Source organism: Orycteropus afer, unplaced genomic scaffold (assembly GCF_000298275.1).
Source record: "Orycteropus afer afer isolate SDZICR_OR568_19922 unplaced genomic scaffold, OryAfe1.0 scaffold00343, whole genome shotgun sequence".
In the NCBI taxonomy this organism is placed as follows: domain Eukaryota; kingdom Metazoa; phylum Chordata; class Mammalia; order Tubulidentata; family Orycteropodidae; genus Orycteropus; species Orycteropus afer.
The window spans coordinates 3,238,823-3,252,004 of record NW_006921930.1 but is presented as its reverse complement, the minus strand read 5'-3'; the positions used below and the strand labels follow the sequence as shown (position 1 = coordinate 3,252,004).

The following is a 13,182-nucleotide window of genomic DNA, read 5'->3' as shown; positions in this document are numbered from 1 at the left end:
TCTGTCTGGCTTCCTGGCTTTTAATCCCCTTTCTCCTGCTCTTCTGCCCTGCTGTTTTGTGTGTCCCTGAGTTGTCCCTGGGGCTAACTTCTCCTGTGTCCAGGATCGGGGCTTTTATCCCCTTTCTCCTGCTCTCTGGTCCTGTTGCTTTGGGCGGGCCTGAGTTTCCTCTCCTCAACTAATCCCTTTGGCTGATTGCTCTTCTCTCAGGCTTCCTGGCTTTTAATCCCCTTTCTCCTGCTCTTCCCGCTTGCTACTTCAAATGTCCTTGAGTTGTCTCTCCTCACCTGTAGCCCTGGGGCTGAATGCTCTTCTGTCCATGTTCCTGGCTTTTTATCCCCTTTCTCCTGCTCTTCCGGCCTGCTACTCTTCTCACCTAATCCCTTTGGCTGACTGCTCTTCTCTCTGGCTTCCTGGCTTTTAATCCCCTTTCTCCTGCTCTTCCAGCTTGCTACTTCGGGCGTCCCTGAGTTATCTCTCCTCACCTGTAACCCTGGGGCTGACTGGTGAAGCATACAGACTTAAATTTCAACAAGATGGATTGAAACAGTGTCTGCAATGATGGGCTCACGTGTAGCAAGGACTGTGAGGCTGGCACAGGACCAGACAGTGTTTCATTCTGTTTTATATAGTGTCACTATGAGTTAGAGCTGACTCAATGGCACCTAACGACCACATAACACAGACTTAAATTAGATTCATAGAAAGCCCCCACACATTTAAAGGTAAGTATTTTGGCAAAAGAACTCCCACTTGGACGTTGAGAGTATTTAAAATGTAAAATGGTCTCTACAAATCTAACTTTTAACATGCAGTAAGCAAGAAGAGAAAACTATTCAGCTGCCAACAAGGCCATTTCTTTGAGGAAGACAATGGATTAGTAAACCACTCCGAGCGTCAAGAATGAGTCCTAATCAAGGAACATTCTCCACCTCTGCAAAAGAAATATCAGGCATGATTTACTCACAAACATTTCAGAATTCCCATGGATCAGTAATTGCTATTTGGTCACCATTCATGTATTATTCCTCCAGTGGGAATCCCTATTATAATCACTTTATCTCTGCATAAATATAATATTTTGGTGAGTGAATAATGTTAACCTGTCTTTCCATTTCATAGATCTTTGGATCAAGAGGAGTCTCATTGAAAAAGTTGTTTCTACCCCGATGTATATAATGAAACCCTAAACTTTGAGCCTAATAATACTATTGAAAGAAATGTTGAGTGTCTTCAAGAGAGGCTGATTGTACTTTGCATGATCCAAGAAAAGGCTAAGAAAAGCATGTGTGTTTTCCTACTTTATCTCTTGCTTCTCTGAAAGTTCCACAAGCTATACTTAGTCCAGTTTACTGGAGGGATGTGTGGGGCATTTGGAAGAGAATCAAGTAGTCTAACCAAGACCATCTGGGTCAACCATCCCCTGGCCAATATACTAGCTTATAAAGTTACGTAAATGAGCCCAGTTGAGATTAGTAGAACTGTGAAGCAGATCCCTAGACCTATGATAAATAACAAAAGGTAGTGGTTTTAAGCCACTCAATTTTATAAATAGTTTGTTATGAAGAGTTCTGGCAGTTTACACCTAGTGCACATGGAATCCTGGACTTTAAGTGATTTGTTCTAATCAAATGACATTTTGGGAACCCTTGGCAGAGTAAGGGTATTTTTCATATTAGAGGATTGTAAATACTTAGAGAGTGAATTATGCTTGGTTAATGGCAAAATGGCTTTGATATTTCACCCTTTGCTGTATCCAGTCAAAGTATTTGGCTTTGCAGCCCTTCCTCCCGTCAAAAGTTAAAGTCTGTTTCCCCATTCTTTAAAATAGGCTGGCTTCATAAATTTCTTGAGCCAATAGAATGAAGCAGAAGTGACAGTGTGTAGTTCTGAATGTGGGCCTCAAGAGGCCCTACCCACTTTCACCTTTTTCCTTGGCCCTCCATCTTTTCCAAGAAAATATCCCAAGGCTAGCCAACAGAAGGTTAAGACAAATGGAACAGAGTCAAGTCAGCTTAATCATTCCAGTTGAGGCCTTGAGAGAGCAGCCAGGACTAGCAAAACTTCTTACTTAATCCACTAATCACTATGGACATATAGTATTGCCAAGCCCATCTAAGATCAGCAGCATCACTCAGCCAAACCAACAACCTATGAGCATAAACAAATGTTTACTGCTGTATCCAGCAAGGGGTTGTCATTTTACACTCTTCAGTATTATCGTTGCAGTAGATATCTGATCTAAACATACTTTCACTTCTGTATCACACACATTCATATAGACCTTTTCCTCATCAATTGTAATGTTATTTTGGGGTCTCCTAAACCTTTATTTCCATTGGAATCTCCCCCTTGCCAGTTATTCTGGCATGACTTTGAATCTGTAAAACCCAATAATGGCCAGGTTTCTTTTCCTCAGAGTGCTGAGCACCACAAAAATGGTTGGGCCCATGTTGGTGTCCCTGAATGTTTGACGTTATTTTACCTGAGATATATCTAGATAGTCTGAACAGAAGTTACAAAATGTCGTATGGGAGCTATAATCCATACAATATAGTGATTGCAAACAGAGGAAGACACTAAACTCAGAAAAGATAAGGAACTGCCCCTTGGTTACATTGTTAGGAATTGCCATGATAGAGATTCAAATTCAGGATGACTCAGGCTGAGACTCAGCCAGAAGGCAGTAATACATCAATTTATACCACACCAGTTGCTGTCAAGTCAATTATGATTCATGGCCACCCCATATGCGTCAGAGTAGTACTGTGCTCCATAGGATTTTCAATGGCTGATTTTTTGGGAAGTAGATACCAAACCTTTCTTTTGAGGTACCTCTGGGTGGGTTCAAACCACCAACCTTTTGGTTAACAGCCAAGTGCTTAATATTTTGCTATACTAGATGTTAAAATATTGAAATATTCCGCATTAGTTGCTCAAAAGCTACTGCCTACATGTCCCTGGCCCTACTATCAGGACCCCACTGAGGTTTTCCCCATCTGGAAACTAATAGGTAATGCTTGTTTTCTCAAGAGCATGTTAGTATTCTAGTCACTGTCTTTCTGATAGTATAGTTTGTGCCATCTAACTTAAATATATTTCTTTTCACTCATGAGTATTTCCCTGCAGGCAGATGTTTTCTACCACACCAGACTATGCCTTTACTTAATAAATATTTTATTGAACTCAACAGTATACTTAGATTTAAAACTGAGGTAACACAATTTCATCTCTCCTTAGAACAATAATGCTATTACCATTTGTAGAAGAGGGAAGCAATGCTAGAAACTTAGCAAAACTCTGATAACAAGGATTGCTCATCAGAAGATGTCAATGGAAAAAAAAAAAAAGTTTTTGAGAGGTGGGTAACAGTCTTATGGCACTGGTGAAATTCTTAACAAACTTAAAAACAAATCTGAGCTGATGAAAGGCATCTATCTTCAGTACCACTAAATGATATCTGACAAAGTCTTGAGTACGTAAGATTTTATAATTTTCACATTTACAATTTATAACAGAAGTTACCCTTCAGTAAGGAGCCAAGGGAAAATAAGCCAAAGAACCATTAAACTGTACAGCACTATACAGTTTTTACTTTGGGAAGCATTAGGTGTTATGACAAAATTCTTCACATTTACATCACTTGGCATCTGGGTTTGACAGTTGCATTTTAAGCAACATACGTAAAGAGTAACTATCTTTCCATTACTGCTTGTTATCATGAGTTACTCACAAATTCTCAAAATGCAAAATTTCCGAGACTTTCTAGACCTTTGATCAATAATGAGTGAGTCATTATACAAATTCTGCTGGGATGATGAGCCTTTATCCGAGAAATGGAAGATAGATTTTTCTTATCTTCCTGGCACCTAACCTGCTGTAAAATAAATGTGTCATAATTTATTTAAAGTTCAGGGAAAGGAGAAAGCCCAAGAGTTCCTAAAGTCTAGTGTACTTACCTCATGGAAAAATTTTAAATGGTCAGATAATCACTGCTACTGGATTCAAAAAATATATCAGCAAACAAAGTATAATGCATGGAAGCAGCAGTTGGAGAACACACAAGATTCTCAGAATGTAATACAAATTGTTCCAATCTCTAGGACTCATAGTTTACTGGGAGAATTCAAAGGAGTCAAAAAAACATATTTTTAAAATATTAACATCATTGAAAAATAATTCTTGATATTCAGGTAAGCATAGTAGAATGAAAACACCCTTATTCCACTCTGTCCTAAAATGCAATTTACATAGCATATAAGGAAATATAAGGAGCTCTGGTGGTACAGTGCCTAAGGCATTTGACTGTTAACCTGAGAGGCTGGTGTTTCAAACCCACCAGCCACACCATGGAAGGAAGACCGGGCAATCTACTTCTGTAAAGATTTACTTCCTTGGAAACCCAATCAGGGTCGCTATGAGTCAGAATAGACTCAATGGTAGTGAGTTTGATTTTGGTTAATAAGTAAATGTAAATGAAATATTGTAAAGAAGTGATCTACTCTCTATATAATTAAAAAAGAGGAGGAAAAAGAAGAAGAAAGATGGCAATGGCATTTTACAAGACAGAAATGGATGGTGAACAGATGCTAACTTGATTTAACAAAGTGCCAAAAGCTGAAACTAAATCCTCCATTTATTCATTCATCAAATACTTGTTGAGCACCTATTATGTGCCAGGTACTGTTGTAGAGAGTGGCAATAGAACAATGAACAAAGCAGGCAAAAGCTCTGCCTTCATAGACATTAAATAGGAGAAGCCAATGAGAAGAAAGTTGATTTGTGCCACACAACCACAGAAAAACTGAAATCAAATGAAGACACCAGATAGCTCTGAAAGTGTAAGTAAGGTAGAGGATGAAAAATAAAAGATGATAAAAGTCTGTTTAAGGGGCATTCAGGTTCCTATATCCCTACTCCCACCCATAGCTGAGGAATTTCTCTTCTACTCAAAAACAATGTAATTTACCCTCTAGGAAAATTTAACCAATCAAGCAGAGTAGAGTGGAGAGATGAGATGATGTACTGAAAGCTGAGGAATTAAGTAGGTGACCAAGAGCTAAGCTGATACCCATCCCTCCCCTCCTCTCTTCTCCTGATCAGCTCACAGAGTTCTGGACATGGGTTACTTTTAGAAAACTTAATGGAACTCCAAGGTATGTGGGGAGCCCCATGCAAAACGGTTACATACTCACAAATACCAATACCATACTCAAGCACTACTAATAAGCACTAATGAGATTCTAATCAATTCTAATCAATTTTTATTGTCTTCTTTTTAAATGTAAATGGACAGTCAAAGACCACTGTGCTTTTAGGGACAGATTGTATCATAAAGACATAAATCAAAAACAGAAAAAAGAGAAAAAGGGATCTGAGAGGAAAAAGATAATACAAATTTTTGAAAAATGATAATCAATGTCCTAAATGAAATGAGAAAATTTATTGTGTCTTTAAACAAGAGTAAATGCCTAAAACATATTCAAAGAATGAGAAAAAAAAACACTTGAAAATTAAAGATAAAAATATACAAATACAAAATTCACAAACGGTAGCGCAACAGAAAAATTAGTGGGAGAGGAAAAGTAGAAAAGTGCTTGGAGTTAAATATCTCATTGGAGTTAGAACCAAAAGAGGAAGAAAGTGAATTACACAATCAATCTAAGAATTCTAACATTCACTAGGAGGCCCAGATCTGACTAAAGGAAAAGGAAAAAATCAGTAAAACAACAACAAAAAAAGATTTCCAAAAATGAAGAACATGAGTTCCCAGATTGAAAAGGATTGTGTCTCTGCAATGAATGGAGAAAAAAAAAAAAAAAAACCTACATCACAGTACACCATTTGAGAGAGAAAGTTCAAAGATTAAAAGAATATCCTAAAAATTCCAGATATGGAAAATGTCATATACAAGGAATTATAACACACATAGCATCAGCTTTCTCAAATGTCACATATGAAGAAGATAGTAGTGCCTTCAAATTTTATAGTAAAAAATATATCCAACTTAATATTCTATGGAGTTTCTGGGTGGTGCAAATGGTTAAAACATTTGCCATCAACAGAAATATTGGAGGATTGAGTCCACACAGAGTCACTTTGGAAGAATGGTCTGATGATTTACTTCACAAAAATTGGCCACTGTAAACTCTATGAAGCACAGTTTTACTCCAACACACATGGAATAGACTCAGCAGCAACTGTTTTATATATATATAGTCATCCCTCAGTTGCCATTGAGGACTGGTTCCAGCATCCCCATGGAGATACCAAAATCTGCAGAAGTGCAAGTCCCTTATATAAAATAATGTTGTATCTGCATACTTATGGTCATATTTTGGCTCTTGTGGACCTCTTTTAATTTCTTCAGCTTAAGATTTAATTCGCATATTTGCAATTGATGGTCTGTTCTGAAGTTCACCCCTGGCCTTGTCCTAAGGATATCGAGCTTCTCCATTGTCTCAATCCTTAGATGTAGTCTATTTAACTCTTTTGTATTCCATCTGTGTAGTTATGCATAGTCATTCATATTGTTGAAAAAGTCTTTGCAATGACTGAGTCGTTGGTCTTGTGAAATTCTGTCATGTAATTTCCAGCATCATTTCTATCACCAAAGCCATATTTTCCATATGCAGATCCTTCTTCTTTGTTTCCAATTTTCATCACCAGTAACTATCAACGCATCTTCATTGTATGTTTAATCAATTTCAGACTGCAGATGTTGGTAAAAAATCTTCTATTTCTTCATCTTTGACATTAGTGGTTGATGTGTGAATTTAAATACTAGTGATATTAACTGGAATTCCTTGTAAGTCTATGGATGTTATCCTATCACTGACAGCATTGTACTTAAAGATAAATCTTGACATGTTCTTTTTGATGATGAATGTCATGCCATACTTCTTCAATTTATCATTTCTGGCATAGTAGATAATATGATTGTCTGATTCAAAATGTCCAATACCAGCCCATTTCATGCCTAGGATATTGATCTTTATGCATTCCATTTCATTTTTGACAACTTCCAAATTTCCTGGATTCATACTTCATACATTCCACTTTCTGATTCTTAAAGGATGTTTGCAGCTCTTTCTTCTTATTTTGAGTCATGCCATATCAGCCAATGGAAGTCAGGAAAGCTTTACTCCAACCATATCCTTAAGATCATCTCACTTTTAGGAGAGAAATGTTGAAGAAAGATATTGGCCAACTGATATGAAGACATTCATATTCATACTCATTCCAGAGCAAGGTGATCCAAAAGAATGTGGAAATTAGCAAACAATATCATTAATATTACATGCAAGTAAAATTTTGCTGAAATAATATAAAAATTGTTGCAGCAGTACATTGACAGAAAACTGCTATAAATACAAGCTGAATTCAGAAGAAGACACGGAACAAGATATATAATTGCTGACGTCAGAAGGATCTTGTCTGAAAGAAAAGAATACCAAAAAATGGTTACCATGTTTAATTGACTATGTAAATGCAATCAACTCTGTGGATCATAACAGATTATGGATAACATTGTAAAGAATGGGAATTCCAGAACACTTCATTGTGCTCAGATGGAACTTGTACAAAGTTAAAGGGGCAGTTGTTTGAAGAGAACAAGGGGGTAGTTCATTGTTCAAAATCAGGGAAGGTGTGTGTAAGTATTGTATCATTGTACCACATTTATTCAACTGGTATGTGGAGGAAGTAATCTGAGAAGCTGGACTGTATGAGGAAGAACACAACATCAGAATTAAAGGAAGATTCATTAATAAATCATGAAATGGACATGACACAAACTTGTTTGCTGAAAGTGAAGAAGACTTAAAGCATCTATTGATGAAGATCAAAGACAACAGCCTTCAATGTGGCTCAACAATTCCATGAATGAAAACAAAAAATTTCATAAATGGACCAACAAGTAACATTATGATAAATGCAGAAAAGTTTGATGTTTTCAAGGATTTCATTTTACTTGGCTCCACAATCAACTTTAATGAGAGCAGCAGTCACAAATCAAATGATATATTTTTTTGGGAAAATCTCCTCAAAAGATCTCTTCAAAGTATTAAAAAGCAAACACGTCACTTTGAGGACTAAGGTGAACCTGATCCAAGTCATGGTATTTTCAATTGTGTCATATGCTAGTGAAAGATGGGCAATGAATAAAGAAGACAAGAAGAATTAATGTCTTGAATTACAGTATTAGTGAAGTATATTGAATATACCATGGACTGCCAGAGAACAAACAAATCTGTCTTGGAAAAGTACAAAGTACAAGGAGAATGGTCCTTAGAATTGAGGATGGTGAGACTTTATCTCACATACTTTGGATATGTAATCAGGAGGAACCAGCCCCAGGAGAAGGACATCATGCTTGGTAAAGAAGCTCAGCCAAAAAGATGAAGAACCACAATGGGATGGATTAACACAATGGCTGTAACAATGGACTCAAAAATAGCAACGATTGTGAGGATGGCACTGAAATGACCAGTGCTTTGTTCTTTTGTAGATAGGGTTGCTGTGAGTCAAAACCAACTCAACAGCATCTAACAACAGTAGCAAGAAATATTTGTATATAACCTGTGCATATCTTCCTGTGTATTTTAAATCATCTCTAGATTATTTGTACTGCTTAATGCAATACAAATGTTATGTAAATAGCACTTTATGGTCCCTCTTAGCCTCTATTCTATAACCTGATTACTATCCTCCACTTGTTGGTTTTGTCCCAAAATTGTTTTTGATCTGCAGTTGTTGAATCCATGGATGCAGAACTCTCAGATTTGGAGAGCTTATTGTATACAATTTTGGACATGCAAAAGCTCCAAATTTCTACCTGTTGTGCATAATTTTTCAGTAATTACTGGAAGAATGTTCCACTAAAATGAGTGTATCCTTTAGAATAAGATCCAAAAAGCAGAATGGTCTCTGATTAACAGATATATCATTTAGAGCATATACCACAGTAAGAACTGTTAGGCTATCCATGAGGTTGTTTCCTCTGCATCTAATATTGAGCCTAAACACTATAGGGTACAGCAATTGGAAATAAAAGTTGAATGAGAGAACAAGAGGTAGGACAAACTGAAACCTATGAGGATAAACCAGGATCCACTAGGACAACTGGAACTTGTGAAGACTAAGTGAATCCTGCAAAGAGAAGCTGAAGCCCACATCAGCCTCTTCACTATTTTAGCCTCAATGCCTTAAGTGATCTGCAGGAGAAGCTAGTACCCTCTGTTAGGGAACTTTACAGGTCCTCACTTAGAACTCAGAGAAGTTGAATGTGAAGATCTGGGAGGGACTAAAGGATGTGCACCCCCATGTTCTGTCCAGCCTCGATTGGGTAAACCAGAAGATCAGCAACAATATGTCAAACTTCTCCTGTGCCTGGTGTCATGGACCAACCATCTGAAAATAAGAAATATGGCTCCTTCTCCATGCCCACCCTACCAAACTTGAGCAAAATGTTTAATGCAGTCTGCACTAACCTAGTACCATATTAGGGATGAAATTCTTGGAAATGTAGATCCAATTGTTTTTAAGTTGACACAATACAAAGCTATCACAAAGAGGAAGACTTGGAATTCAGGAAATAGGGGATTAAAACAAGGCTTGAGGATGATAATGAAGAGAAGTCAAGAAAAGAACAACTGAGAAAAATGCCTAGAGAAAAGTTAATCCTGATTGGAGCAAGAGGACCGAAGGTGCCAAGAAATAGGGGTTCAAGAAAATTTGAACTGATATACTACTTGATGTGTTTGATTATAAGAAATTATTTTTCACTACCTGATGTGAAGCAATTAAAATTACAGAAAAAAAGAATAGTTATGCAAAAAAATAAAAATAAATGTAACCATAATATACTATATTGCTCAGTTGTTGATAATCATAATCATCTCTATATTAGATGATTATTTTATAAAAAAGAAATATATATAGAGAGAGTAAGTATAGAGAAAAATAAAACAATTTTTTTCATAGTAGAAAGTCAGAATACATATAGATATGTAATGATTTTAAATTAATGCACTTTATTTCTCTGAACAGTTTTAGATTACAGAAAAAGTAAACATATAGTGCAGAATTCCAGTATACTCACCACACAGTTTCCTGTATTATTAACATTTTACATTACTATGATACCTTTGTTACAATTAATGAACTAACTACAATATATTATTATTAACTAATATCCACAGTTTACATTAAGGTTCACTCTTTGTGTTGTACAGTTCCATAGGTTTTGACAAATGCATAATGGTGTGTATTCACCATTAGAGTATCATGCAGAATAGTTTTATCTCCTTAAAATTTCCTTGTGCTTGGGGACATCAAGTTCAATTGGCATAACATATTACACAAAAACATTGTTCTGCATCCTACTTTAGTGAGTAGTGACAGGGGTCTTTAAAGCTTGCAAGTGGCCATCTAAGATGGAACAATTGATCTCTCCTTCTCCAGAGCAAAGAGGAATGAAAAAACCAAAGACACATGGAAACAATTAGTCCTAGGGACTAGTGGACCATGTCAAACTCAGCCTACATGACCCTGAGACCACAAGAACTAGGTAGTGCCTGGCTACCACTGTCAACCACTTACTTGTAAAGGGTTCAAAATAGGAGATCCTGGATAGAGTGGGACAAAAATATGGAACAAAACTAAAAATCATAAAAAATACCAGTCTTACTGGTTTGGTAGAGACTGGTAAAACCCTCAACACTATGGCCCTTCCAGGTCTGGAATTGAACTCACTCCTGTGGATTCTAGGCAAACAACAGACAGGCATATAAGATGAATATTTCAACAGATAGGTACATCCTTAGAACAATCAACCATGGGAGATCATAAGGGCAGTATTTGCACAGGGAGATCAATCAGAGGGCAGAAATAAATACTGGAAATTACACAAGGTTCAAATAACCACAGGGAGGAAGTGGAAACAGAACTGTTACATTACGGCGACTGCAATCAAAGTCATAAAACAAAATACATATGAACTATTGCATGGAAAATGAATTTGCTCTGTAAACCTTCACACAAGTCATAATAAAAAGAAAAAATTTCCCTGTGCCTCATTTATCCCTCTCCTCATCCCCTCACACCTCTAGCAACCCCTCATCTTTTTTCCTTTTTCTGTATCCAGAATGCCCTGTGATTGGAATCATAGAGTATGCACCCTTCTCAGACTAGCTTCTTCTGTTTCTTCTCTTGCTCATTTCACTAGTCCATGTGCACCATTTTCATCACTATAAAATTTACTTTCTTTCCCTGAAACTATACTTTTCCTTTAGTAGACCCAGCCTTGGCAAATTTATTTCCCTTTCCCCTTCCTTTAAATTTGTGACTTCCATTTTTTTAGGGACTCTGGTTGATCTTGCATGATTTATTTCAATGCTGATTTTCCACCTCTCCTTCTAGTATTTCCCATGCCATTTATTTGTTCCTTAATTACAGGTTACCATTTCTTGGATCTTTGGCTTTGACTAGAATGTCTTTAGCTTTTTCTTTAAATAGAATTATTCTCTCTTTTGCTCCTATGAGAAAATATATCTATTTTGTTTTTCTATAATTTGAGAAAAAGATGTGCAAGCCTTCTCTACAAGTCTGCTCATCTAAGTCACCCAAAATTTCCAGCAAGCAGCCCATCTTTTCTTCTAGAGGTTTCAATTCAGCACCTTCTGCTAATTTCTCTTTTTCTTCCTGCTCTTGTTTAATCTACAATTTAGCTTCCATTTATTTTGCTTGCTTTCTTCTTCTTCTTCTTCTTCTTCTTCTTCTTCTTCTTCTTCTTCTTCTTCTTCTTCTTCTTCTTCTTTGTGGTAAATTAACCTTTGTTGAAAAATATTAGCCAGTCTGTGTCTTCGTTCTTCTGGCCAAGGGGCTCTACAAACTTCAGTGCTGTCACACGCAACAATTATTGATCCCTTAAAATGTTTTGTTCAATGTTCTTCTAAACTTAATATTTAGCTCTTGACCTTTTTCTTCTAACCATTCTTATCTGTCATTAATGGTAGCATCAGTTGGGAAGCCTATAATATAAGTAGAACTGATTTTTTTTTCCCCCACAACATTTTTATACTCCAGTCGCCTCAAGGAAGGGTTTGCTTGAAGATCTGATTTTAGTTTTATCTTCAATTATTTCCATGAATTCTACTTTTCATTTGCTCAAGGCTTCTATATTAAAGTCTGAAGTTAGATGGTTTAACCTGTTGAATTTTATCATTATCTCCAAATTACTACCCAACCTTCATCCATTTTTTTCTGTTCCTTTAAAATTTTTCCCATGGCAAATTAATGTATCCAAAATAATGCTTAATCTGATAACACACGATGGCCTCCAATGCAGCTATTTTTTGACTATTACTGTTTTCACCCATTGCAGCTATCTGAAATTTTACTTTCTGGTTCATTCCGACAGAGTTGCCCCACAGTATCAACAGCAACAACAATAATATCCTGACTGCCAAGTGTTGCTGGCTGGCCTAATGTGCTGAAAGAAGAAGATTGACAATTTATTTTCCCCACAGAGTAATATTCTATTGAATGAATATAGTACAGTTTATCCATTCACCTATCCAAGGATATCTTGATTGCTTCTGATTTGTGGAGGTTATGAATAAGGCTGCTACAAAGATTTGTGTGCAGATTTTCATGCAAATATATGCTTTCAATTCTGTTAAATATCACAATGCATGATTGCTTAATTGTATAATAAGACAATATTCAGCTTTATAAGAAATTGTCAAACTGCAAAAACTACCACACAAGACAAGGAATGTCATTATATCATGATTAAAGGATCAAATGAACAAGAAAATATAACCATAATAAATATCTATGGATCCAATGAAAGAGCCCCCAAATGCATAAATCAGACTTTAAAAGAGTTGAAAAGTCAAATAGATGACTCCACAGTCATAGTAAGAGACTTTAATACACCACTTTCAATGAAAGATAGAACAACTAGAAAGAAACTCAACAAAGATGCAGAAGAACTAAACAATATAATCCACCAACTTGATCTTATAGACATCTATAGAGCACCTCACTCAACAATAGCACAATATACATTATTTCCAGTACATATGGATCATTATCATGGTAGGCCATACGTTAGGCCATAAGGCAAGCCTTGATAATTTAAAAACATTGAAATACTCCAAAGAATCTTCTCAGATC

At 36.4% G+C, this 13,182-nt stretch overlaps 1 pseudogene; it reads right to left on the bottom strand.

Annotated features, from left to right (window-relative positions):
- Positions 1–12,380, bottom strand: part of LOC103206990 — a 21,122-nt pseudogene extending 8,742 nt beyond the window's left edge.
- Between the last annotated feature and the right edge of the window lie 802 nt (positions 12,381–13,182).